The 25,712-nt window shown below is 39.2% G+C and overlaps 3 non-coding genes across 3 annotated transcripts; 1 reads left to right on the top strand and 2 right to left on the bottom strand.

Moving 5' to 3' along the window:
* Window positions 1–900: 900 nt before the first annotated feature.
* On the bottom strand, window positions 901–1,008 carry LOC112787046 (small nucleolar RNA R71). The gene has a single exon (XR_003194483.1). It is a non-coding gene; the product is annotated as a small nucleolar RNA R71 (small nucleolar RNA).
* A 7,895-nt stretch (window positions 1,009–8,903) lies between these two features.
* On the bottom strand, window positions 8,904–9,011 carry LOC112787047 (small nucleolar RNA R71). The gene has a single exon (XR_003194484.1). It is a non-coding gene; the product is annotated as a small nucleolar RNA R71 (small nucleolar RNA).
* Window positions 9,012–19,930: 10,919 nt separating this feature from the next.
* LOC112787377 (small nucleolar RNA R71) lies at window positions 19,931–20,038 on the top strand. Its single transcript, XR_003194793.1, has one exon. It is a non-coding gene; the product is annotated as a small nucleolar RNA R71 (small nucleolar RNA).
* Window positions 20,039–25,712: the final 5,674 nt, after the last annotated feature.

A 25,712-nucleotide genomic window follows, 5' to 3' on the forward strand; every position in this document is an offset into this window, starting at 1 on the left:
CTCTCTAATTTTCGAAAATATCTCTCTCTTTTTCAAAATTTCTTTTTAATTAACTAATTATTTTAATTTTTTATTTTAATTTTATTCCTAATTTTCAAAAATTACTAAAATTTTCAAAAACTATTTTCAAAAATCACTAACTCTTTTTCAAAAATTATTTTCGAAAATCCTCTTTCTCTCTCATCTCCTTCTATTTATTTATTCATCTACTAACACTTCTCTTCATCTCATATCTTTGCTCTCCTTACCCTTGTGTTTCTTTCTTTACATTACTCTTCTTTTCTTCTTCTACTTACATAAGGGAACCTCTATACCTGGGCAAAAAGGATCCCTATTATTATTATTTTTCTGTTCCCTCTTTTTCATATGAGCAGGAGCAAGGACAAGAATATTCTTGTTGAAGCAGATCCAGAACCTGAAAGGACTCTGAAGAGAAAACTAAGAGAAGCTAAATTACAACAATCCAGCAAGCACCTTTCAGAAATTTTCGAACAGGAAGAGGAGATGGCAGCCGAAAATAATAATAATGCAAGGAGGATGCTTGGTGACTTTACTGCACCTAATTCCAATTTACATGGAAGAAGCATCTCCATCCCTACCATTGGAGCAAACAATTTTGAGCTGAAGCCTCAATTAGTTTCTCTGATGCAGCAGAACTGCAAGTTTCATGGACTTCCATCTGAAGATCCTTTTCAGTTCTTAACTGAATTTTTGCAGATCTGTGATACTATTAAGACTAATGGAGTAGATCCTGAAGTCTACAGGCTCATGCTTTTCCCTTTTGCTGTAAGAGACAGAGCTAGAGTGCGGTTGGACTCTCAACCCAAAGATAGCCTGAACTCTTGGGATAAGCTGGTCACGGCTTTCTTAGCCAAGTTCTTTCCTCCTTAAAAGCTGAGCAAGCTTAGAGTGGATGTTCAAACCTTCAAACAGAAAGAAGGTGAATCCCTCTATGAAGCTTGGGAGAGATACAAGCAACTGACCAAAAAGTGTCCTTCTGACATGCTTTCAGAATGGACCATCCTGGATATATTCTATGATGGTCTGTCTGAATTAGCTAAGATGTCATTGGATACTTCTGTAGGTGGATCCATTCACCTAAAGAAAACGCCTGCAGAAGCTCAAGAACTCATTGACATGGTTGCTAATAACCAGTTTATGTACACTTCTGAGAGGAATCTTGTGAGTAATGGGACGCCTCAGAAGAAGGGAGTTCTTGAAATTGATACTCTGAATGCCATATTGGCTCAGAACAAAATATTGACTCAGCAAGTCAATATGATTTCTCAGAGTCTGAATGGAATGCAAGCTGCATCCAACAGTACTCAAGAGGCGCCTTCTGAAGAAGAGGCCTATGATCCTGAAAACCCTGCAATAGCAGAGGTGAATTACATGGGTGAACCATATGGAAACACCTATAAACCCTCATGAAGAAATCACCCAAATCTCTCATAGAAGGATCAACAAAAGCCTCAACAAGGCTTTAATAATGGTGGAAGAAATAAGTTTAAGAATAGTAAACCTTTTCCATCATCCACTCGGCAACAGACAGAGAATTCTGAACAAAATACATCTAATTTAGCAAACTTAGTCTCTGATCTATCTAAGGCCACTGTAAGTTTCATGAATGAAACAAGGTCCTCAATTAGAAATTTGGAGGCACAAGTGAGCCAGCTGAGTAAAAGAGTCACTGAAATCCCCTCTAGTACTCTCCCAAGCAATACAGAAGAAAATCCAAAAGGAGAGTACAAGGCCATTGAAATGACCATCATGGCCGAAACCACAAAAGAGGAGGAGGACATGAATCCCAAGGAGGAAGACCTCCTGGGATGTCCAGTGATCAATAAGGAGTTTCCCTCTGAGGAACCAAAGGAAGCTGAGGCTCAACTAGAGACCATAGAGATTCCATTAAACCTCCTTATGCCATTCATGAGCTCTGATGAGTATTCCTCTTCTGAAGAGAATGAGGATGTTACTAAGGAGCAAGTTACCAAGTACCTTGGTGCAATCATGAAGCTGAATGCCAAATTATTTGGTATTGAGACTCGGGAAGATGAACCTTCCTTGTTCACCAATGTACTAAGTGATCTGGATCAACTGACATTCCCTCAGAAGAAACAGGATCCTAGAAAGTTCTTAATACCTTGTACCATAGGCACCATGATCTTTGAAAAGGCCCTGTGTGACCTTGGTTCAGGGATAAACCTCATGCCCCTCTCTGTAATAGAGAAACTGGGAATCTTTGGGGTGCAAGCTGCTAAAATCTCATTAGAGATGGCAGACAATTCAAGAAAACAGGCTTATGGACAAGTAGAGGACGTGTTAGTAAAGGTTGAAGGCCTTTACATCCCTGCTGATTTCATAGTCCTAGATACTGGGAAGGATGAGGATGAATCCATCATCCTTGGAAGACCTTTCCTAGCCACAGCAAGAGCTGTGATTGATGTTGACAGAGGCGAACTAGTCCTTCAATTGAATGAGGACTCCCTTGAGTTTAAAACTCAAGGTCATCCTTCTGTAAACATGGAAAAGAGTCACAGTAAGCTTCTCTCAAAACAGAGTCAACCAGAGTCCCCACAGTCAAACTTTAAGTTTGGTGTTGGGAGGCCACAACCAAACTCTAAGTTTGGTGTTGAACTCCCATATCCAAACTCTAAGTTTGGTGTTGAGAAGTCTCAACAAAGCTCTGAACATCTGTGAGGCTCCATGAGAGCCCACTGTCAAGCTATTGACATTAAAGAAGCGCTTGTTAGGAGGCAACCCAATTTTTATTTATCTAATTTATTTTCATTCTTGTTGTTCTTTCATGTTTTATTAGGTTCATGATCATGTGGAGTCACAGAATAAATAGAAAAATTGAAAACAGAATCAAAAACAGCAGAAGAAAAATCACACCTTGGAGGAGGATCTTACTGGCATTTAAACGCCAATAAGGAGCATCTGTCTGGCGTTCAACGCCAGAACAGAGCATGTTTCTGGCGTTGAACGCCAGAAACAAGCAGCATCCTGGCGTTCAGACGCCAAAAATGCACAGTGAGGAAAGCTGGCGCTGAACGCCAGAAATATGCTTCATCTGGGCGCTGAACGTTCAGAACAAGCATCAATTCGGCGTTTAAACGCCAGAATTGTATTCAAAGGCATTTTACATGCCTAATGGGTGCAGGGATGTAAATACTTGACACTTCAGGATCTGTGGACACCACAGGATCATCTCAGGATCTGTGAATCTCACAGGATCCCCACCCACCTCACCCTCTCCCTCTCCATTCATGGTCATCCCTTCTGTTTTCCATTCACCACTCACATTCATACACACATCCCTCCATCTCCTCCATATCTTCTTCTTCTTCTTCTTCTTCTATTCTTTCTTCTTTTGCTCGAGGACGAGCCACATTCTAAGTTTGGTGTGGTAAAAGCATAGCTTTTTTTGTTTTTCCATAACCATTAATGGCACCTAAGGCCAGAGAAACCTGAAGAAAGAGGAAAGGGAAGACAATTGCTTCCACCTCTGAGCCATGGGAGATGGAAAGTTTCATCTCACAAGCCCATCACTAAGAAAAAATGGAGCAAACAAGAGAGCCCACTCATGGAGCTCAAGAAACACATGAGGAAGCTCATCATCAAAAAATCCCTGAGATACCTCAAGGGATGCACTTTCCTCCACTGAATTTTTGGGAGCAAATCAACACCTCCCTAGGAGAATTAAGTTCCAACATGGGACAATTAAGGGTGGAACATCAAGAGCACTCCATCATCCTTCATGAAATTAGAGAAGATCAAAAAGCAATGAGGGAGGAGCAACAAAGACAAGGAAGAGACATAGAAGAGCTCAAGGACATCATTGGTTCCTCACGAAGGAAACGCCACCATCACTAAGGTGGACTCATTCCTTGTTCTTAAATTCTCTGTTTTTCGTTTTCTTTATGTTAAGTGCTTATCCATGTTTGTGTCTTATTACATGATCATTAGTAATTAGTAACTTTGTCTTAAAGTTATGAATGTTCTATGAATCCATCACCTCTTTTAAATGAAAAATGTTTTAATTCAAAAGAACAAGAAGTACATGAGTTTTGAATTTATCCTTGAACTAAGTTTAATTATATTGATGTGGTGACAATACTTTTTTTTTTCTAAATGAATGCTTGAACAGTGCATATGTCTTTTAAAGTTGTTGTTTAAGATTGTTAAATATGTTGGCTCTTGAAAGAATGATGACAAGGAGACATGTTATTTGATAATCTGAAAAATCAAAAAAATGATTCTTGAAGCAAAAAAAAGTAGCAAAGAACAAAGCTAGCAAAAAAAAAATGGCGAAAAAAAATAGAAAAAAAAAAGAGAAAAAGCAAGCAGAAAAAGCCAAAAGCTCTTAAAACCAAAAGGCAAGAGCAAAAAGCCAATAGCCCTTAAAACCAAAAGGCAAGGGTAATAAAAAGGATCCCAAGGCTTTGAGCATCAGTGGATAGGAGGGCCTAAAGGAATAAAATCCAGGCCTAAGCGGCTAAACCAAGCTGTCCCTAACCATGTGCTTGTGGCGTGAAGGTGTCAAGTGAAAACTTGAGACTGAGCGGTTAAAGTCAAGGTCCAAAGCAAAAAAAAGAGTGTGCTTAAGAACCCTGGACACCTCTAATTGGGGACTTTAGCAAAGCTGAGTCACAATCTGAAAAGGTTCACCCAATTATGTGTCTATGGCATTTATGTATCCGGTGGTAATACTGGAAAATAAAGTGCTTAGGGCCACGGCCAAGACTCATAAAGTAGCTGTGTTCAAGAATCAACATACTGAACTAGGAAAATCAATAACACTATCTGAACTCTAAGTTCCTATAGATGCCAATCATTCTGAACTTCAATGGATAAAGTGAGATGCCAAAACTATTCAAGAGGCATAAAGCTACAAGTCCCGCTCATCTGATTGGAGCTATGTTTCATTGATAGTTTGGAATTTATAGTACATTCTCTTCTTTTTATCCTATTTGATTTTCAGTTGCTTGGGGACAAGCAACAATTTAAGTTTGGTGTTGTGATGAGCGGATAATTTATACGCTTTTTGGCATTGTTTTTAGTATGTTCTTAGTAGGATCTAGTTACTTTTAGGGATGTTTTCATTGGTTTTTATGTTAAATTCACATTTCTGGACTTTACTATGAGATTGTGTATTTTTCTGTGATTTCAGGTATTTTCTGGCTGAAATTGAGGGACTTGAGCAAAAATCAGATTCAGAGGTAGAAGAAGGATTGCTGATGCTATTGGATTCTGACCTCCCTGCACTCAAAGTGGATTTTCTGGAGCTACAGACCTCAAAATGGCGCGCTTCCAATTGCGTTGGAAAGTAGACATCCAGGGTTTTCCAGCAATATATAGTAGTCCATACTTTGGCCGAGTTTAGATGACGTAAAAGAGCGTTGAACACCAGTTCTACGCTGCTATCTGGAGTTAAATGCCAGAAACACGTCACGAACGAGAGTTGAACGCTATAAATACGTTACAACCTGGCGTTCAACTCCAGAAAGAGCCTCTGTACGTGTAACATTCAAGCTCAGCCCAAGCACACACCAAGTGGGCCCCAGAAATGGATTTATGCATCAATTACTTACTTCTGTAAACCCTAGTAACTAGTTTATTATAAATAGGACTTTTTACTATTGTATTAGACATCTTATGATTTTTAGTTCATCTTAGGATCATATTGATCACATTTTGGGGGCTGGCCATTCGGCCATGCCTGGACCTTTCACTTATGTATTTTCAACGGTAGAGTTTCTACACTCCATAGATTAAGGTGTGGAGCTCTGCTGTTCCTCATGAATCAATGCAAAGTACTACTGTTTCTCTATTCAATTCAACTTATTCCGCTTCTAAGATATTCATTCGCACTTCAACGTGAATGTGATGAACGTGACAATCATCATCATTCCCCCACGAACGCGTGCCTGACAGCCACTTCCGTTCCACCATAGATTGAATGAGTATCTCTTGGATCTCTTAGTCAGAATCTTCGTGGTATAAGCTAGATTGATGGCGGCTTTCATGAGAATCCGAAAAGTCTAAACATTGTCTGTGGTATTCCGAGTAGGATTCTGGGATTGAATGACTGTGACGAACTTCAAACTCGCGAGTGATGGGCGTAGTGACAGACGCAAAAGGAGGGTGAATCCTATTCCAGTATGATCGAGAACCTCAGATGATTAGCCGTGCTATGACAGAGCATTTGGACCATTTTCACAAGAGGATAGGATGCAGCCATTGACCACGGTGATGCCTCCAGATGATTAGCCATGCAGTGACAGCGCATCGGACCATTTTCCAGAGAGGATGAAAAGTAGCCAGTGACAATGGTGATATCCTTACATAAAGCCAGCCATGGAAAGGAGTAGGACTGATTGGATGAAGACAGGGGGAAAGTAGAGATTCAGAGGGACGAAAGAATCTCTATACACTTATCTGAAATTCTCACCAGTGATATACATAAGTATTTCTATTTTTATTTTCTGTTTAATTAGTATTAATTTCGAAAACTCCTTAACCATTTTATATCCGCTTGACTGAGATTTACAAGGTGATCATAGCTTGCTTCATACCAACAATCTCCGTGGGATCGACCCTTACTCACGTAAGGTTTATTACTTGGACGACCCAGTGCACTTGCTGGTTAGTTGTATCGAAGTTGTGAATGAAAAACGATCTATTAAGACATGCGTACAGAGTTTTTGGCGCCGTTGCCTGAGATCACAATTTCGTGCACCAAGCTGCTTCTTCTTCAACCATGTCTTGTACTTCCTCCTCCTCTTCAACATTCTCTACCTCAACAATATCTTCAACTTGAATGTTTTCCTTTGAGCTTGGCTCCTCATGACTCCTCTCTTGCCGTGTGGTTCCAGACCTCAAAGTGATGGCATTGATTCCACCTTTGGTGTTGGGTAAAGGTTGAGAAATAATTGCACTAGAGCTTGATGGCTGATTATTGGGAGTAGATAATGAATCCATCCTTAATATAGTTCCCACCTTGGTTATAGTTTCTGCCTTGTCAATAGTATCCTTGATTCGGGCGGTCATCGAAATTATGAGTAGCTGCCAAAGTGTTGTCTTCTTGTTGGAGCTGTGGACACTCATCAGTGTAATGAGTATAGCAGGCACATATTCCGCACACTTTTTGAGGTACCTTAATATATGCATTCTTGAATTCTTAGTGCCTAAGCATTAAAGATTTCTAAGTTTGGTGTCATGCATGTTTTCTTTGCATATAAAAAATTTTCAAAAATATGTTCTTGGTGTTCATCTTAACATTCAAAGTGTTCTTGGTGTTCATCTTGACATTCATAGTGTTCTTGCATTCATCACATATTTTGATCTAAAAATTTTCATGCATTGCATCATTTTCATGTTTTTCTTTCTCATCATAAAAATTCAAAAAAAACCAAAAAAAAAATATCTTCCCCTTTTTCTCTCTTAAAATTTCGAAAATTTGGAATGACTTTTTCAAAACTTTTTAAAATTTAGTTGTTCTTATGAGTCAAATCAAATTTTCAATTTAAAAATCTTATCTTTTTCAAAATCTTTTTCAAAAATCAAATCTTTTTCATTTTTCTTATTTATTTTCGAAAATTTTTAAAAATATTTTCAAAAATCTTTTCTTATCTTTATCACATAATTTTCGAAAATATCATCATCAATTAATGTTTTGATTCAAAAATTTCAAGTTTGTTACTTGCTTGTCAAGAAAGATTCAAACTTTAAGTTCTAGAATCATATCTTGTGATTACTTTTGAATCAAGTCATTAATTGTGATTCTAAAAATCAAATCTTTTTCAAAAACTAATTTCAATCATATCTTTTCAAAAAATATCTTCTTATCTTATCTTTTTCAAAAATTTGATTTTAAAATATCTTTTCTAACTTCTTATCTTCTTATCTTTTCAAAATTGATTTTCAAAATTTGTTTCAACTAACCAACTAACTTTTTGTTTGTTTCTTATCCTTTTCAAAACTACCAAACTAACTCTCTCTCTCTAATTTTCGAAAATATCTCTCTCTTTTTCAAAATTTCTTTTTAATTAACTAATTATTTTAATTTTTTATTTTAATTTTATTCTTAATTTTCGAAAATTACTAACCTTTTTCAAAAACTATTTTCAAAAATCACTAACTCTTTTTCAAAAATTATTTTCGAAAATCCTCTTTCTCTCTCATCTCCTTCTATTTATTTATTCATCTACTAACACTTCTCTTCATCTCATATCTTTGCTCTCCTCACCCTTGTGTTTTTTTCTTTACATTACTCTTCTTTTCATCTTCTACTTACATAAGGGAACCTCTATACCTGGGCAAAAAGGATCCCTATTATTATTATTTTTCTGTTCCCTCTTTTTCATATGAGCAGGAGCAAGGACAAGAATATTCTTGTTGAAGCAGATCCAGAACCTGAAAGGACTCTGAAGAGGAAACTAAGAGAAGCTAAATTACAACAATCCAGCAAGCACCTTTTAGAAATTTTCGAACAGGAAGAGGAGATGGCAGCCGAAAATAATAATAATGCAAGGAGGATGCTTGGTGACTTTACTGCACCTAATTCCAATTTACATGGAAGAAGCATCTCCATCCCTACCATTGGAGCAAACAATTTTGAGCTGAAGCCTCAATTAGTTTCTCTGATGCAGCAGAACTGCAAGTTTCATGGACTTCCATCTGAAGATCCTTTTCAGTTCTTAACTGAATTTTTGCAGATCTGTGATACTGTTAAGATTAATGGAGTAGATCCTGAAGTCTATAGGCTCATGCTTTTCCCTTTTGCTGTAAGAGACAGAGCTAGAGTGTGGTTGGACTCTCAACCCAAAGATAGACTGAACTCTTGGGATAAGTTGGTCACGGCTTTCTTAGCCAAGTTCTTTCCTCCTCAAAAGCTGAGCAAGCTTAGAGTGGATGTTCAAACCTTCAAACAGAAAGAAGGTGAATCCCTCTATGAAGCTTGGGAGAGATACAAGCAACTGACCAAAAAGTGTCCTTCTGACATGCTTTCAGAATGGACCATCCTAGATATATTCTATGATGGTCTGTCTGAATTAGCTAAGATGTCATTGGATACTTCTGCAGGTGGATCTATTCACCTAAAGAAAACGCCTATAGAAGCTCAAGAACTCATTGACACGGTTGCTAATAACCAGTTTATGTACACTTCTGAGAGGAATCCTGTGAGTAATGGGACGCCTCAGAAGAAGGGAGTTCTTGAAATTGATACTCTGAATGCCATATTGGCTCAGAACAAAATATTGACTCAATAAGTCAATATGATTTCTCAGAGTCTGAATGGAATGCAAGCTGCATCCAACAGTACTCAAGAGGCGCCTTCTGAAGAAGAGGCCTATGATCCTGAAAATCCTGCAATAGCAGAGGTGAATTACATGGGTGAACCATATGGAAACACCTATAATCCCTCATGGAGAAATCACCCAAATCTCTCATGGAAAGATCAACAAAAGCCTCAACAAGGCTTTAATAATGGTGGAAGAAGTAGGTTTAACAATAGTAAACCTTTTCCATCATCCACTCGGCAACAGACAGAGAATTCTGAACAAAATACATCTAATTTAGCAAACTTAGTCTCTGATCTATCTAAGGCCACTGTAAGTTTCATGAATGAAACAAGGTCCTCAATTAGAAATTTGGAGGCACAAGTGAGCCAGCTGAGTAAAAGAGTCACTGAAATCACCCCTAGTACTCTCCCAAGCAATACAGAAGAAAATCCAAAAGGAGAGTGCAAGGCCATTGAAATGACCATCATGGCCGAAACCACAAAAGAGGAGGGGGACGTGAATCCCAAGGAGGAAGACCTCCTGGGATGTCCAGTGATCAATAAGGAGTTTCCCTCTGAGGAACCAAAGGAAGCTGAGGCTCAACTAGAGACCATAGAGATTCCATTAAACCTCCTTATGCCATTCATGAGCTCTGATTAGTATTCCTCTTCTGAAGAGAATGAGGATGTTACTAAGGAGCAAGTTACCAAGTACCTTGGTGCAATCATGAAGCTGAATGCCAAATTATTTGGTATTGAGACTTGGGAAGATGAACCTCCCTTGTTCACCAATGAACTAAGTGATCTGGATCAACTGAAATTGCCTCAGAAGAAACAGGATCCAGGAAAGTTCTTAATACCTTGTACCATAGGCACCATGATCTTTGAAAAGGCCTTGTGTGACCTTGGTTCAGGGATAAACCTCATGCCCCTCTCTGTAATAGAGAAACTGGGAATCTTTGGGGTGCAAACTGCTAAAATCTCATTAGAGATGGCAGACAATTCAAGAAAATAGGCTTATGGACAAGTAGAGGACGTGTTAGTAAAGGTTAAAGGCCTTTACATCCCTGCTGATTTCATAGTCCTAGATTCTGGGAAGGATGAGGATGAATCCATCATGCTTGGATGACCCTTCCTAGCCACAGCAAGAGCTGTGATTGATGTTGACAGAGGCGAACTAGTCCTTCAATTGAATGAGGACTCCCTTGAGTTTAAAACTCAAGGTCATCCTTCTGTAAACATGGAAAAGAGGCACAGTAAGCTTCTCTCAAAACAGAGTCAACCAGAGCCCCCATAATCAAACTTTAAGTTTGGTGTTGGGAGGCCACAACCAAACTCTAAGTTTGGTGTTGAACTCCCATATCCAAACTCTAAGTTTGGTGTTGGGAAGTCTCAACAAAGCTCTAAACATCTGTGAGGCTCCATGAGAGCCCACTGTCAAGCTATTGACATTAAAGAAGCACTTGTTGGGAGGCAACCCAATTTTTATTTATCTAATTTATTTTCATTCTTGTTGTTCTTTCATGTTTTATTAGGTTCATGATCATGTGGAGTCACAAAATAAATAGAAAAATTGAAAACAGAATCAAAAACAGCAGAAGAAAAATCACACCCTGGAGAAGGATCTTACTGGCATTTAAATGCCAGTAAGGAGCATCTGTCTGGCGTTCAACGCCAGAACAGAGCATGTTTCTGGCGTTGAACGCCAGAAGCAAGCAGCATCCTGGCGTTCAGACGCCAGAAATGCACAGTGAGGAAAGCTGGCACTGAACGCCAGAAACAAGCATCTGGCTGGCATTCAATGCCAGAAATATGCTGCATCTGGGCGCTGAACGTTCAGAACAAGCATCAATTCAGCATTTAAACGCCAGAATTGTATGCAAAGGCATTTTACATGCCTAATGGGTGCAGGGATGTAAATCCTTGACACCTCAGGATCTGTGGACACCACAGGATCATCTCAGGATCTGTGAATCTCACAGGATCCCCACCCACCTCACCCTCTCTCTCTCCATTCATGGTCATCCCTTCTATTTTCCATTCACCACTCACATTCATACACACATCCCTCCATCTCCTCCATATCTTCTGCTTCTTCTTCTATTCTTTCTTCTTTTACTCGAGGACGAGAAACATTCTAAGTTTGGTGTGGTAAAAGCATAGCTTTTTTTGTTTTTCCATAACCATTAATGGCACCTAAGGCCAGAGAAACCTGAAGAAAGAGGAAAGGGAAGACAATTGCTTCCACCTCTGAGCCATGGGAGATGGAAAGATTCATCTCACAAGCCCATCACTAAGAAAAGGATGGAGCAAACAAGAGAGCCCACTCATGGAGCTCAAGAAACACATAAGGAAGCTCATCATCAAGAAATCCCTGAGATACCTCAAGGGATGCACTTTCCTCCACATAATTTTTGGGAGCAAATCAACACCTCCCTAGGAGAATTAAGTTCCAACATGGGACAATTAAGGGTGGAACATCAAGAGCACTCCATCATCCTTCATGAAATTAGAGAAGATCAAAAAGCAATGAGGGAGGAGCAACAAAGACAAGGAAGAGACATAGAAGAGCTCAAGGACGTCATTGGTTCCTCACGAAGGAAACGCCACCATCACTAAGGTGGACTCATTCCTTGTTCTTATATTCTCTGTTTTTCGTTTTCTTTATGTTAAGTGCTTATCCATGTTTGTGTCTTATTACATGATCATTAGTAATTAGTAACTTTGTCTTAAAGTTATGAATGTCCTATGAATCCATCACCTCTCTTAAATGAAAAATGTTTTAATTCAAAAGAACAAGAAGTACATGAGTTTTGAATTTATCCTTGAACTTAGTTTAATTATATTGATGTGGTGACAATACTTTTTGTTTTCTGAATGAATGCTTGAACATTGCATATGTCTTTTGAAGTTGTTGTTTAAGAATGTTAAATATGTTGGCTCTTGAAAGAATGATCACAAGGAGACATGTTATTTGATAATCTGAAAAATCATAAAAATAATTCTTGAAGCAAGAAAAAGCAGCAAAGAACAAAGCTTGCAGAAAAAAAAATGGCAAAAAAAAATAGAAAAAAAAAAAAGAGAAAAAGCAAGCAGAAAAAGCCAAAAGCTCTTAAAACCAAAAGGCAAGAGCAAAAAGCTAATAGCCCTTAAAACCAAAAAGCAAGGGTAATAAAAAGGATCCCAAGGCTTTGAGCATCAGTGGATAGGAGGGCCTAAAGGAATAAAATCCTGGCCTAAGCGGCTAAACCAAGCTGTCCCTAACCATGTGCTTGTGGCGTGAAGGTGTCAAGTGAAAACTTGAGACTGAGGGGTTAAAGTCAAGGTCCAAAGCAAAAAAAAAGAGTGTGCTTAAGAACCCTGGACACTTCTAATTGGGGACTTTAGCAAAGCTGAGTCACAATCTGAAAATGTTCACCCAATTATGTGTCTGTGGCATTTATGTATCCGGTGGTAATACTGGAAAATAAAGTGCTTAGGGCCACGGCCAAGACTCATAAAGTAGCTGTGTTCAAGAATCAACATACTGAACTAGGAGAATCAATAACACTATCTGAACTCTAAGTTCCTATAGATGCCAATCATTCTGAACTTCAATGGATAAAGTGAGATGCCAAAACTATTCAAGAGGCAAAAAGCTACAAGTCCCGCTCATCTGATTGGAGCTATGTTTCATTGATAGTTTGGAATTTATAGTATATTCTCTTCTTTTTATCCTATTTGATTTTCAGTTGCTTGGGGACAAGCAACAATTTAAGTTTGGTGTTGTGATGAGCGGATAATTTATACGCTTTTTGGCATTGTTTTTAGTATATTTTTAGTAGGATCTAGTTACTTTTAGGGATGTTTTCATTGGTTTTTATGTTAAATTCACATTTCTGGACTTTACTATGAGTTTGTGTATTTTTCTGTGATTTCAGGTATTTTCTGGCTGAAATTGAGGGATGGTGCACGAAATTGTGATGTCCAGGCTCAAACTATTCCTGGCACGTGAGCAACTTGGTACGCGTAATCGTGATTACACATTCATAATTTGTCACAACTTCGATACAACTAACCTGCAAGTGCACTGGGTCGTCCAAGTAATACCTTACGTGAGTAAGGGTCGAATCCCACGGAGATTGTTGGTATGAAGCAAGCTATGGTCACCTTGCAAATCTCAGTCAGGCGGATATAAAATAATCATGGAGTTTTCGAATATTATATAATAGAATAGGGATAGAGATACTTATGTAAATCATTGGTAGGAATTTCAGATAAGCGAATGGAGATGCTTTTCGTTCCTCTGAACCTCTGCTTTCCTGCTATCTTCATCCAATCAGTCTTACTCCTTTCCATGGCTGGCTTTATGTGATACATCACCACTGTCAATGGCTACTTTCGGTCATCTCTCGGGAAAATGATCCAATGCCCTGTCACGGCACGGCTAATCGTCTGGAGGCATCACCCTTGCCAATGGCTTCATCTTATCCTCTCAGTGAATAATATGCTCACGCACCCTGTCACGGCACGGCTATTCATCTGTCGGTTCTCAATCATGCTGGAATAGGATTTACTATCCTTTTGCGTCTGTCACTAACGCCCTGCAATCGCAAGTTAGGAGCTCGTCACAGTCATTCAATCATTGAATCCTACTCGGAATACCACAGACAAGGTTTAGACTTTCCGGATTCTCTTGAATGCCGCCATCATTCTAGCTTACGCCACGAAGATTCTGGTTAGGAGATCTAAGAGATATTCATTCTAGCTTATTTCATGTAGAACGGAAGTGTTTGTCAGGCACGTGTTCATAGGGGAGATGGTGATGAGAGTCACACATAATCATCACCTTCATCACGTTCTTGGGTGCGAATGGATATCTTAGAAGCGAAATAAGATGAATTGAATAGAAAACAGTAGTACTTTGCATTAATCTTTGAGGAACAGCAGAGCTCCACACCTTAATCTATGGAGTGTAGAAACTCTACCATTGAAAATACATAAGTGAAGGTCCAGGCATGGCCGAGATGGCTAGCCCCCTAAAACGTGATCAATAGTCTCCTAAGATGAACTATGGAATAAAACTGAGACCATAGATGCCTAATACAATAGTAAAAGGTCCTATTTATAATAAACTAGCTACTAGGGTTTACATGAGTAAGTAATTGATGCATAAATCCACTTCCTGGGCCCACTTGGTGTGTGTTTGGGCTGAGCCTGAGTGTTGCACGTGCAGAGGTCCTTCTTGGAGTTGAACGGCAGCTTTTGTGCCAGTTTGGGCGTTCAACTCTGGTTTTGGCTCCTTTTCTGGCGCTGGACGCTAGATTTGGGTAGAAAGCTGGCGTTGAACGCCAGTTTACGTCGTCTATTCTTGGCCAAAGTATGGACTATTATATATTGCTGGAAAGCCCTGGATGTCTACTTTCCAACGCAATTCGAATCGTGCCATTTCGAGTTCTGTAGCTCCAGAAAATCCACTTTGAGTGCAGGGAGGTCAGAATCCAACAGCATCAGCAGTCCTTCTTCAACCTCTGAATTTGATTTCTGCTCAAGTCCCTCAATTTCAGCCAGAAAATACCTGAAATCACAAAAAAACACACAAACTCATAGTAAAGTCCAAAAATGTGAATTTAACATAAAAACTAATGAAAACATCCCTAAAAGTAACTAGATCCTACTAAAAACATACTAAAAACAATGCCAAAAAGCGTATAAATTATCCGCTCATCACAACACCAAACTTAAATTGTTGCTTGTCCCCAAGCAACTGAAAATCAAATAGGATAAAAAGAAGAGAATATACTATAAATTCCAAACTATCAATGAAACAGAGCTTCAATCATATGAGCGGGACTTATAGCTTTTTGCCTCTTGAATAGTTTTGGCATCTCACTTTATCCATTGAAGTTTAGAATGATTGGCATCTATAGGAACTTCAGATTTCGAATAGTGTTATTGACTCTCCTAGTTCAGTATGATGATTCTTGAACACAGTTTCTTTATGAGTCTTGGCCGTGGCCCTAAGCACTTTGTTTTCCAGTATTACCACCGGATACATAAATGCCACAGAAACATAATTGGGTGAACCTTTTCAGATTGTGACTCAGCTTTGCTAAAGTCCCCAATTAGAGGTGTCCAGGGTTCTTAAGCACACTCTCTTTTTTTTTTTTTTGCTTTGGACCTTGACTTTAACCGCTCAGTCTCAAGTTTTCACTTGACACCTACACGCCACAAGCACATGGTTAGGGACAGCTTGGTTTAGCCGCTTAGACCAGGATTTTATTCCTTTAGGCCCTCCTATCCACTGATGCTCAAAGCCTTGGGACCCTTTTTATTTGCCCTTGCCTTTTGGTTTTAAGGGTTATTGGCTTTTTCTGCTTGCTTTTTTTCTTTTTCTTTCTATTTTTTTTCTATTTTTTTTTTCGCCCCTTTTTTTCTTCTTTTTTTTTCTGCAAGCTTTGTTCTTTGCTGCTTTTTCTTGCTTCAAGAATCATTTTTATGATTTTTCAGATTATCAAATAACATGTCTCCTAGTCATCATTCTTTCAAGAGCCAACATATTTAACATTCTTAAACAACAACTTTAAAAGACATATGCACTGTTCAGGCATTCATTCAGAAAACAAGAAGCATTGTCACCACATCAATATAATTAAACTAAGTTCAAGGATAAATTCGAAACTCATGTACTTCTTGTTCTTTTGAATTAAAACATTTTTTTATTTAAGAGAGGTGATGGATTCATAGGACATTTATAACTTTAAGACATAGTTACTACTACTAATGATCATGTAATGAAGACACAAACACAGACAAGCACATAACATAGAAAACGAAAACAGATGAAATAAGAACAAGGAATGAATCCACCTTAGTGATGGTGGCGTTTCCTTCTTGAGGAACCAATGATGTCCTTAAGCTCTTCTATGTCTCTTCCTTGTCTTTGTTGCTCCTCCCTCATTGCTTTTTGATCTTCTCTTATTTCATGAAGCATGATGGAGTGCTCTTGATGTTCCACCCTTAGTTGTCCCATATTAGAACTCAATTCTCCTAGGGAGGTGTTGATTTGCTCCCAATAATTTTGTGGAGGAAAGTGCTTTTGAGGCATCTCAGGGATCTCATGGAAATGAGCTTCTTGCGCCTCTTGAGCTCCATGACTGGGCTCTCTTGCTTGCTCCATCTTTTTCTTAGTGATGGGCTTGTCCTCTTTAATGAGGATGTCTCCCTCTATGTCAATCCCAGCTGAATTGCATAGGTGGCAGATGAGGTGAGGAAAGGCTAACCTTGCCATGGTGGAGGACTTGTCAGCCACCTTGTAGAGTTCTTGAGGTATAATCTCATGAACTTCCACCTCTTCTCCAATCATGATACTATGGATCATGATGGCCCGGTCTATAGTAACTTCATACCGGTTGCTAGTGGGAATGATTGAGCATTGAATAAACTCCAACCATCCTCTAGCTACAGGCTTGAGGTCCAATCTTCTTAGTTGAACCGGCTTGCCTTTGGAGTCAATCTTCCATTGAGCTCCTTCTACACATATGTCCATAAGGACTTGGTCCAACCTTTGATCAAAGTTGACTCTCCTTGTGTAGGGGCGTGCGTTCTCTTCCATGTATGGCAAGTTGAACGCCAACCTCACATTTTCCGGACTAAAATCTAAGTATTTCCCCCGAACCATTGTAACATAGTTCTTTGGATCCGGGTTCTTACTTTGATCATGGTTCTTGGTGATCTATGCATTAGCATAGAACTCTTGAACCATTAGGATGCCGACTTGTTGGATGGAATTTGTTAGAACTTCCCAACCTCTTCTTTGAATTTCATGTCGGATCTCCGGATACTCATTTCTTTTGAGTTTGAAAGGGACCTCAGGGATCACCTTCTTCTTGGCCACAACATCATAGAAGTGGTCTTGATGGGCTTTGGAGATGAATCTTTCCATCTCCCATGACTCGGATGTGGAAGCTTTTGTCTTTCCTTTCCCTCTTCTAGAGGATTCTCCGGTCTTGGGTGCCATCAATGGTAATGGAAAAACAAAAAGCTTATGCTTTTACCACACCAAACTTAGAATATTGCTCGCCCTCGAGCAATAAACAAAAGAATAGAAGAAGAAGAAGAAGAAATATGGAGAGGGAGAGGGAGATGTGGTTTCGGCCAAGAGGAGTGTAGAGGGGTGTGTTGTGTGAATTTGATGAAGAATGGAGGTCTTTATATAGGGAAGGGAGGGGGGTTAAGGTTCGGCCATATGGGTGGGTTTGGGTGGGAAATTGGTTTTGAATTTTGAAGGTAGGTGGAGTTTATGAGGTAGGTTTATGGGGAAGAGTGGATGGATGTGAGTGGTGAAGAGGTGATGGGGAAGAGAGTTTGAGGTGATTGGTGAAGGGTTTTTGGGGAAGAGTGTTTATGGGGTTGTGTGAAAGAGAGTGGTGAGAAGGAGTGAGTGGAGGTAGGTAGGGATCCTGTGGGGTCCACAGATCCTGAGTGGATCCTGTGGGGTCCACAGATCTTGAGTAGATCCTGTGGGGTCCACAGATCCTGAGGTGTTCAAGGATTTACATCCCTGCACCCATTAGGCATGTAAAAATGCCTTTGTACCCAACTCTGGGCGTTCAGCGCCAGGTTGGTGGCCATTTTGGGCGTTCAACGCCCATTTGTGTGCCATTTCTGGCGTTGAACGCCAGAACCATGCCTGTTCTGGCGTTCAACGCCCAGAAGCTGCCCATTTTGGGCGTTCAGCGCCAGAACCATGCTCTGTTTTGGCGCTGAACGCCAGACAGATGCTCCTCCAGGGTGTGATTTTACTTCTGCTGTTTTTGATTCCGTTTTCAATTTTTATATTTATTTTGTGACTCCACATGATCATGAACCTAAGAAAACATGAAAAACAATAAAAATAAGAATTAGATAAACATTGGGTTGCCTCCCAACAAGTGCTTCTTTAATGTCAATAGCTTGACAGTGGGCTCTCATGGAGCCTCACAGATGTGCAGAGCTTTGTTGAGACTCTCCAACACCAAACTTAGAGTTTGGATATGGGAGTTCAACACCAAACTTAGAGTTTGGTTGTGGCCTCCCAACACCAAACTTAGAGTTTGACTGTGGGGGCTCTGGTTGACTCTGCTTGGAGAGAAGCTTTTTCTGCTTCCTCTCCATGGTTGCAGAGGGAGATCCTTGAGTTTTAAACACAAGGGAGTCCTCATTCCATTGAAGGAATATTTCACCTCTGTCAACATCAATCACAGCTCTTGCTGTGGCCAGGAAAGGTCTTCCTAGGATGATGGATTCATCCTCTTCCTTTCCAGTATCCAGGACTATGAAATCAGCAGGGATGTAAAGGCCTTCAACCTTTACTAAGACGTCCTCTACTTGTCCATAAGCCTGTTTTCTTGAACTGTCTGCCATCTCTAATGAGATTTTAGCAGCTTGCACCCCATAGATTCCCAGTTTCTCTATTACAGAGAGGGGCATGAGGTTTATTCCTGAACCAAGGTCACACAGAGCCTTAAAGATCATGGTGCCTATGGTGCAGGGTATTATGAACTTTCCAGGATCCTGTCTCTTCTGAGGCAATGTCAGTTGATCCAGATCACTTAGTTCATTGATGAACAAGGGAGGTTCAACTTCCCAAGTATCAATGCCAAATAATTTGGCATTCAGCTTCATGATTGCACCAAGAAACTTGGCAGTTTGCTCTTCAGTAACATCCTCATTCTCTTCAGAAGAGGAATACTCATCAGAGCTCATGAAGGGCATAAGGAGGTTTAATGGAATCTCTATGGTCTCTAGATGAGCCTCAGAGTCCTTTGGTTCCTCAGAGGGAAGCTCCTTATTGATCACTGGACGTCCCAGGAAGTCTTCCTCCTTGGGATTCACGTCCTCTCCTTCCCATACAGGTTCGGCCATGGTGCTTATGTCAATGGCCTTGCACTCTCCTTTTGGGTTCTCTTCTGTATTGCTTGGGAGAGTACTAGGAGGGATTTCAGTGATCCTTTTACTCAGTTGGCCCACTTGTGCTTCCAGATTTCTAATGGAAGACCTTGTTTCATTCATGAAACTTACAGTGGCCTTAGATAGATCAGAGACTATATTTGCTAAATTAGAAGCATTTTGTTCAGAGTTCTCTGTCTGTTGCTGAGTTCATGATGGAAAAGGCTTGCTATTGCTAAACCTGTTTCTTCCACCATTATTAAAGCCTTGTTGGGGCTTTTGATCCTTCCATGAGAAATTTGGATGATTTCTCCATGTTGAGTTATAGGTGTTTCCATAAGGTTCACCTAAGTAATTTACCTCTGCTATTGCAGGGTTCTCAGGATCATAAGCTTCTTCTTCAGAAGATGCCTCTTGAGTACTGTTGGATGCAGCTTGCATTCCATGCAGGCTCTGAGAGATCATATTGACTTGCTGAGTCAATATTTTATTTTGAGCCAATATGGCATTCAGAGTATCAACTTCAAGAACTCCCTTCTTCATAGGTGTCCCATTATTCACAGGATTCCTTTCAGAAGTGTACATGAACTGGTTATTAGCAACCATGTCAATGAGTTCTTGAGCTTCTGCAGGCATTTTCTTTAGGTGAATGGATCCACCTGCAGAAGTGTCCAGTGACATCTTTGATAGCTCAGATAAACCATCATAGAATATATCCAGGATGGTCCATTCTGAAAGCATGTCAGAAGGACACTTTTTGGTCAACTGTTTGTATCTTTCCCAAGCTTCATAGAGGGATTCACCTTCTTTCTGTCTGAAGGTTTGAACATCAGCTCTAAGCTTGCTCAGCTTTTGAGGAGGAAAGTACTTGGCTAAGAAAGCCGTGACCAGCTTATCCCAAGAGTTCAGGCTGTCTTTGGGTTGAGAATCCAACCATAATCTAGCTCTGTCTCTTACAGCAAAAGGGAAAAGCATGAGCCTGTAGACTTCAGGATCTACTCCATTAGTCTTAACAGTATCACATATCTGCAAGAATTCAGTTAAGAACTAAAAAGGATCTTCAGATGGAAGTCCATGAAACTTGCAGTTCTGCTGCATCAGAGAAACTAATTGAGGTTTCAGCTCAAAATTGTTTGCTCCAATGGCAGGAATGGAGATGCTTCTTCCATGTAAATTGGAATTAGGTGCAGTAAAGTCACCAAGCATCTTCCTTACATTATTATTATTTTCGGCTGCCATCTCCTTTTCCTGTTCGAAAATTTCTGAAAGGTTATCTCTGGATTGTTGTATTTTAGCTTCTCTTAATTTTCTCTTTAGAGTCCTTTCAGGTTCTGGATCTGCTTCCACAAGAATGTTCTTATCCTTGCTCTTGCTCATATGACAAAGAAGAAGGCACAGAAAAATAATAATAATAATGGAGATCCTTTATACCACAGTATAGGGATCCCTGTGTGAGTGGAAGAAGAGGGGGAGACAAAGAATGTAATATAATGGAAGAGACACAACTGTGAGGATGGAAGAGATGTGAGATGAGATGTTAGGATATGAATGAATAAATAGAATAAGATGGGAGAAAGAGAATTTTCGAAAATTATTTTTGAAAAAGAGTTAGTGATTTTTGAAAATAGTTTTTGAAAAATGTTAGTAATTTTCGAAAATTAAGATTTGAAATTTAAATTAATTAATAAATTAAAAAGAAATTTTGAAAAATGGGGAAGATATTTTCGAAAAATGAGAGAGAGAGAATTACTTAGGTAGTTTTGAAAAAGTTAAGAAACAAACAAAAAAATTAGTTAGTTAGTTGAAACAAATTTTGAAAAGATAAGAAGTTAGAAAAGATATTTTGAAAAGATATTTTTGAAAAAGATAAGATAAGAAGATATTTTTGAAAAGATATGATTGAAATTAGTTTTGAAAAAGATTTGATTTTTAAAATCTCAATTAACGGCTTGATTCATAAGAAATCACAAGATATGATTCTAGAACTTAAAGTTTGAATCTTTCTTAGCAAGCAAGTAACAAACTTCAAATTTTTGAATCAAAACATTAATTGTTTATGTTAATTTCGAAAATTTAATACAAAAATAAGAAAAAGATTTTTTTGAAAAATATTTTTGGAATTTTCGAAAATAACTAAGAATTTTGAAAAAGATTTGATTTTTGAACAAGATTTTGAAAAAGATAAGATTTTCAAATTGAAAATTTGATTTGACTCATAAGAAACAACTTTGATTTTTTTAAAATTTTTGAAAAAGTCAACTCAATTTTCGAATTTGATGAGAGAAAAGAGGGAAAGATATTTTTTTGATTTTTGAAATTTTTATGAAAAACATGAAAATTATGCAATGCATAAAATTTTTAGATCAAAATAATGAATGCATGCATGAATGATATGAGTGTCAAGATGAACACCAAGAACACTTTGAATGTCAAGATGAACATCAAGAACATATTTTTGAAAAATTTTTTGATGCAAAGAAAACATGCAAGACACCAAACTTAGAATTCTTTAATGCTTACGCACTAAGAATTCAAGAATGCATATGAAAAACACGAAAAGACACAAAACAAAAAATAATCAAGATCAAACAAGAAGACTTACCAAGAACAACTTGAAGATCATGAAGAACACTATGAATGCATGATATTTTCGAAAAATGCTAGATGCATATGCAAGTGACACCAAACTTATGATATGACTCAAGACTCAAACAAGAAACAGAAAAATATTTTTGATTTTTATGATTTTCTAATTTTTTTGGATTTTTTTCGAAAATTATATGAAAAAGAAAAAATAAGGATTCCAAAATTTTTAATATGAATTCCAGGAATCTTGCATTCTTAGTCTAAAGCTTCAGTCCAGGAATTATACATGGCTCACTAGCCAGCCAAGCTTTCAAAGAAAGCTCCAGTCCAAAACACTAGACATGGCCAATGGCCAGCCAAGCTTCAGCATTTAACACGAGAGCATATTGCTCTTGATAACAAATTGCAAGCCTCAGTCCAAATAAATTTAGACATGGCTTTACAGCCAGCCAGGCTTTACATGCTTCATGAAACACTAGAATTCATTCTTAAAAATTTTGAATAAAATTTTTGAAAACCTTTTTTTTTTTCGAAAACAGATGAGAAAAGTTTTGAAATATTTTTGAAAAAATTTTTGAAAAGAAAACGAAAAGAAACTTACCCAATCTGAGCAACAAGATGAACCGTCAGTTGTCCAAACACGAACAATCCCCGGCAACGGCGCCAAAAACTTGGTGCACGAAATTGTGATGTCCAGGCTCAAACTATTCCTGGCACGTGAGCAACTTGGTACGCGTAATCGTGATTACACATTCATAATTTGTCACAACTTCGATACAACTAACCAGCAAGTGCACTGGGTCGTCCAAGTAAAACCTTATGTGAGTAAGGGTCGAATCCCACGAAGATTGTTGGTATGAAGCAAGCTATGGTCACCTTGCAAATCTCAGTCAGGCGGATATAAAATAATCATGGAGTTTTCGAATATTATATAATAGAATAGGGATAGAGATACTTATGTAAATCATTGGTAGGAATTTCAGATAAGCGAATGGAGATGCTTTTCGTTCCTCTGAACCTCTGCTTTCCTGCTATCTTCATCCAATCAGTCTTACTCCTTTCCATGGCTGGCTTTATGTGATACATCACCACTGTCAATGGCTACTTTCGGTCATCTCTCGGGAAAATGATCCAATGCCCTGTCACAACACGGCTAATCGTCTGGAGGCATCACCCTTGCCAATGGCTTCATCTTATCCTCTCAGTGAATAATATGCTCACGCACCCTGTCACGGCACGGCTATTCATCTGTCGGTTCTCAATCATGCTGGAATAGGATTTACTATCCTTTTGCGTCTGTCACTAACGCCCTGCAATCGCGAGTTAGGAGCTCGTCACAGTCATTCAATCATTGAATCCTACTCGGAATACCACAGACAAGGTTTAGACTTTCCGGATTCTCTTGAATGCCGCCATCATTCTAGCTTACGCCACGAAGATTCTGGTTAGGAGATCTAAGAGATATTCATTCTAGCTTATTTCATGTAGAACGGAAGTGTTTGTCAGGCACGTGTTCATAGGGGAGATGGTGATGAGCGTCACACATAATCATCACCTTCATCACGTTCTTGGGTGCGAATGGATATCTTAGAAGCGAAATAAGATGAATTGAATAGAAAACAGTAGTACTTTGCATTAATCTTTGAGGAACAGCAGAGCTCCACACCTTAATCTATGGAGTGTAGAAACTCTACCATTGAAAATACATAAGTGAAGGTCCAGGCATGGCCGAGATGGCCAGCCCCCTAAAACGTGATCAATAGTCTCCTAAGATGAACTATGGAATAAAACTGAGACCAAAGATGCCTAATACAATAGTAAAAGGTCCTATTTATAATAAACTAGCTACTAGGATTTACATGAGTAAGTAATTGATGCATAAATCCACTTCCTGGGCCCACTTGGTGTGTGTTTGGGCTGAGCCTGAGTGTTGCACGTGCAGAGGTCCTTCTTGGAGTTGAACGCCAGCTTTTGTGCCAGTTTGGGCGTTCAACTCTGGTTTTGGCTCCTTTTCTGGCGCTGGACGCTAGATTTGGGTAGAAAGCTGGCGTTGAATGCCAGTTTACGTCGTCTATTCTTGGCCAAAGTATGAAATATTATATATTGCTGGAAAGCTCTGGATGTCTACTTTCCAACGCAATTGGAAGCGCGCCATTTCGAGTTCTGTAGCTCCAGCAAATCCACTTTGAGTGCAGGGAGGTCAGAATCCAACAGCATCAGCAGTCCTTCTTCAACCTCTGAATCTGATTTCTGCTCAAGTCCCTCAATTTCAGCCAAAAAATACCTGAAATCACAGAAAAACACACAAACTCATAGTAAAGTCCAGAAATGTGAATTTAACATAAAAACTAATGAAAACATCCCTAAAAGTAACTAGATCCTACTAAAAACATACTAAAAACAATGCCAAAAAGCGTATAAATTATTCGCTCATCAAGGGATTTGAGCAAAAATCAGATTCAGAGGTAGAAGAGAGGACTGCTGATGCTGTTGGATTCTAACCTCCCTGCACTCAAAGTTGATTTTCGGGAGCTACCGAACTCAAAATGACGCGCTTCTAATTGCGTTGGAAAGTAGACATCCAGGGCTTTCCAGCAATATATAATAGTCCATACTTTGGCCGAGTTTAGATGATGTAAAAGAGCGTTGAATGCCAGTTCTACGCTGCTGTCTAGAGTTAAACGCCAGAAACACGTCACGAACGAGAGATGAACGCCAGAAATACGTTACAACCTGGCGTTCAACTCCAGAAAGAGCCTCTGCACGTGTAACATTCAAGCTCAGCCCAAGCACACACCAAGTGGGCCCCGGAAGTGGATTTATGCATCAATTACTTACTTCTGTAAACCCTAGTAACTAGTTTATTATAAATAGGACTTTTTACTATTGTATTAGACATCTTATGATTTTTAGTTCATCTTAGGATCATATTGATCACGTTTTGGGGGCTGTCCATTCGGCCATGCCTGGACCTTTCACTTATGTATTTTCAACGGTAGAGTTTCTACACTCCATAGATTAAGGTGTGGAGCTCTGCTGTTCCTCATGAATTAATGCAAAGTACTACTGTTTCTCTATTCAATTCAACTTATTCCGCTTCTAAGATATTCATTCGCACTTCAACGTGAATGTGATGAACGTGACAATCATCATCATTCCCCCACGAACGCGTGCCTGACAGGCACTTCCGTTCCACCTTAGATTGAATGAGTATCTCTTGGATCTCTTAGTCAGAATCTTCGTGGTATAAGCTAGATTGATGGCGGCATTCATGAGAATCCGGAAAGTCTATACCTTGTTTGTGGTATTCCGAGTAGGATTCTGGGATTGAATGACTGTGACGAACTTCAAACTCGCGAGTGCTGGGCATAGTGACAGACGCAAAAGGAGGGTGAATCCTATTCCAGTATGATCGAGAACCTCAGATGATTAGCCGTGCTGTGACAGAGCATTTGGACCATTTTCACAAGAGGATAGGATGCAGCCATTGACCACGGTGATGCCTCCAGACGATTAGCCATGCAGTGACAGCGCATCGGACCATTTTCCAGAGAGGATGAAAAGTAGCCAGTGACAATGGTGATGTCCTTACATAAAGCCAGCCATGGAAAGGAGTAGGACTGATTGGATGAAGACAGCGGGAAAGCAGAGATTCAGAGGGACGAAAGCGTCTCTATACACTTATCTGAAATTCTCACCAGTGATATACATAAGTATTTCTATTTTTATTTTCTGTTTAATTAGTATTAATTTTGAAAACTCCATAACCATTTTATATCCGCCTGACTGAGATTTACAAGGTGACCATAGCTTGCTTCATACCAACAATCTCCGTGGGATCGACCCTTACTCATGTAAGGTTTATTACTTGGACGACCCAATGCACTTGCTGGTTAGTTGTATCGAAGTTGTGAATGAAAAACGATTTATT

This window comes from Arachis hypogaea, chromosome 20 (genome assembly GCF_003086295.3).
Source record: "Arachis hypogaea cultivar Tifrunner chromosome 20, arahy.Tifrunner.gnm2.J5K5, whole genome shotgun sequence".
NCBI classification, from domain to species: Eukaryota; Viridiplantae; Streptophyta; class Magnoliopsida; order Fabales; family Fabaceae; genus Arachis; species Arachis hypogaea.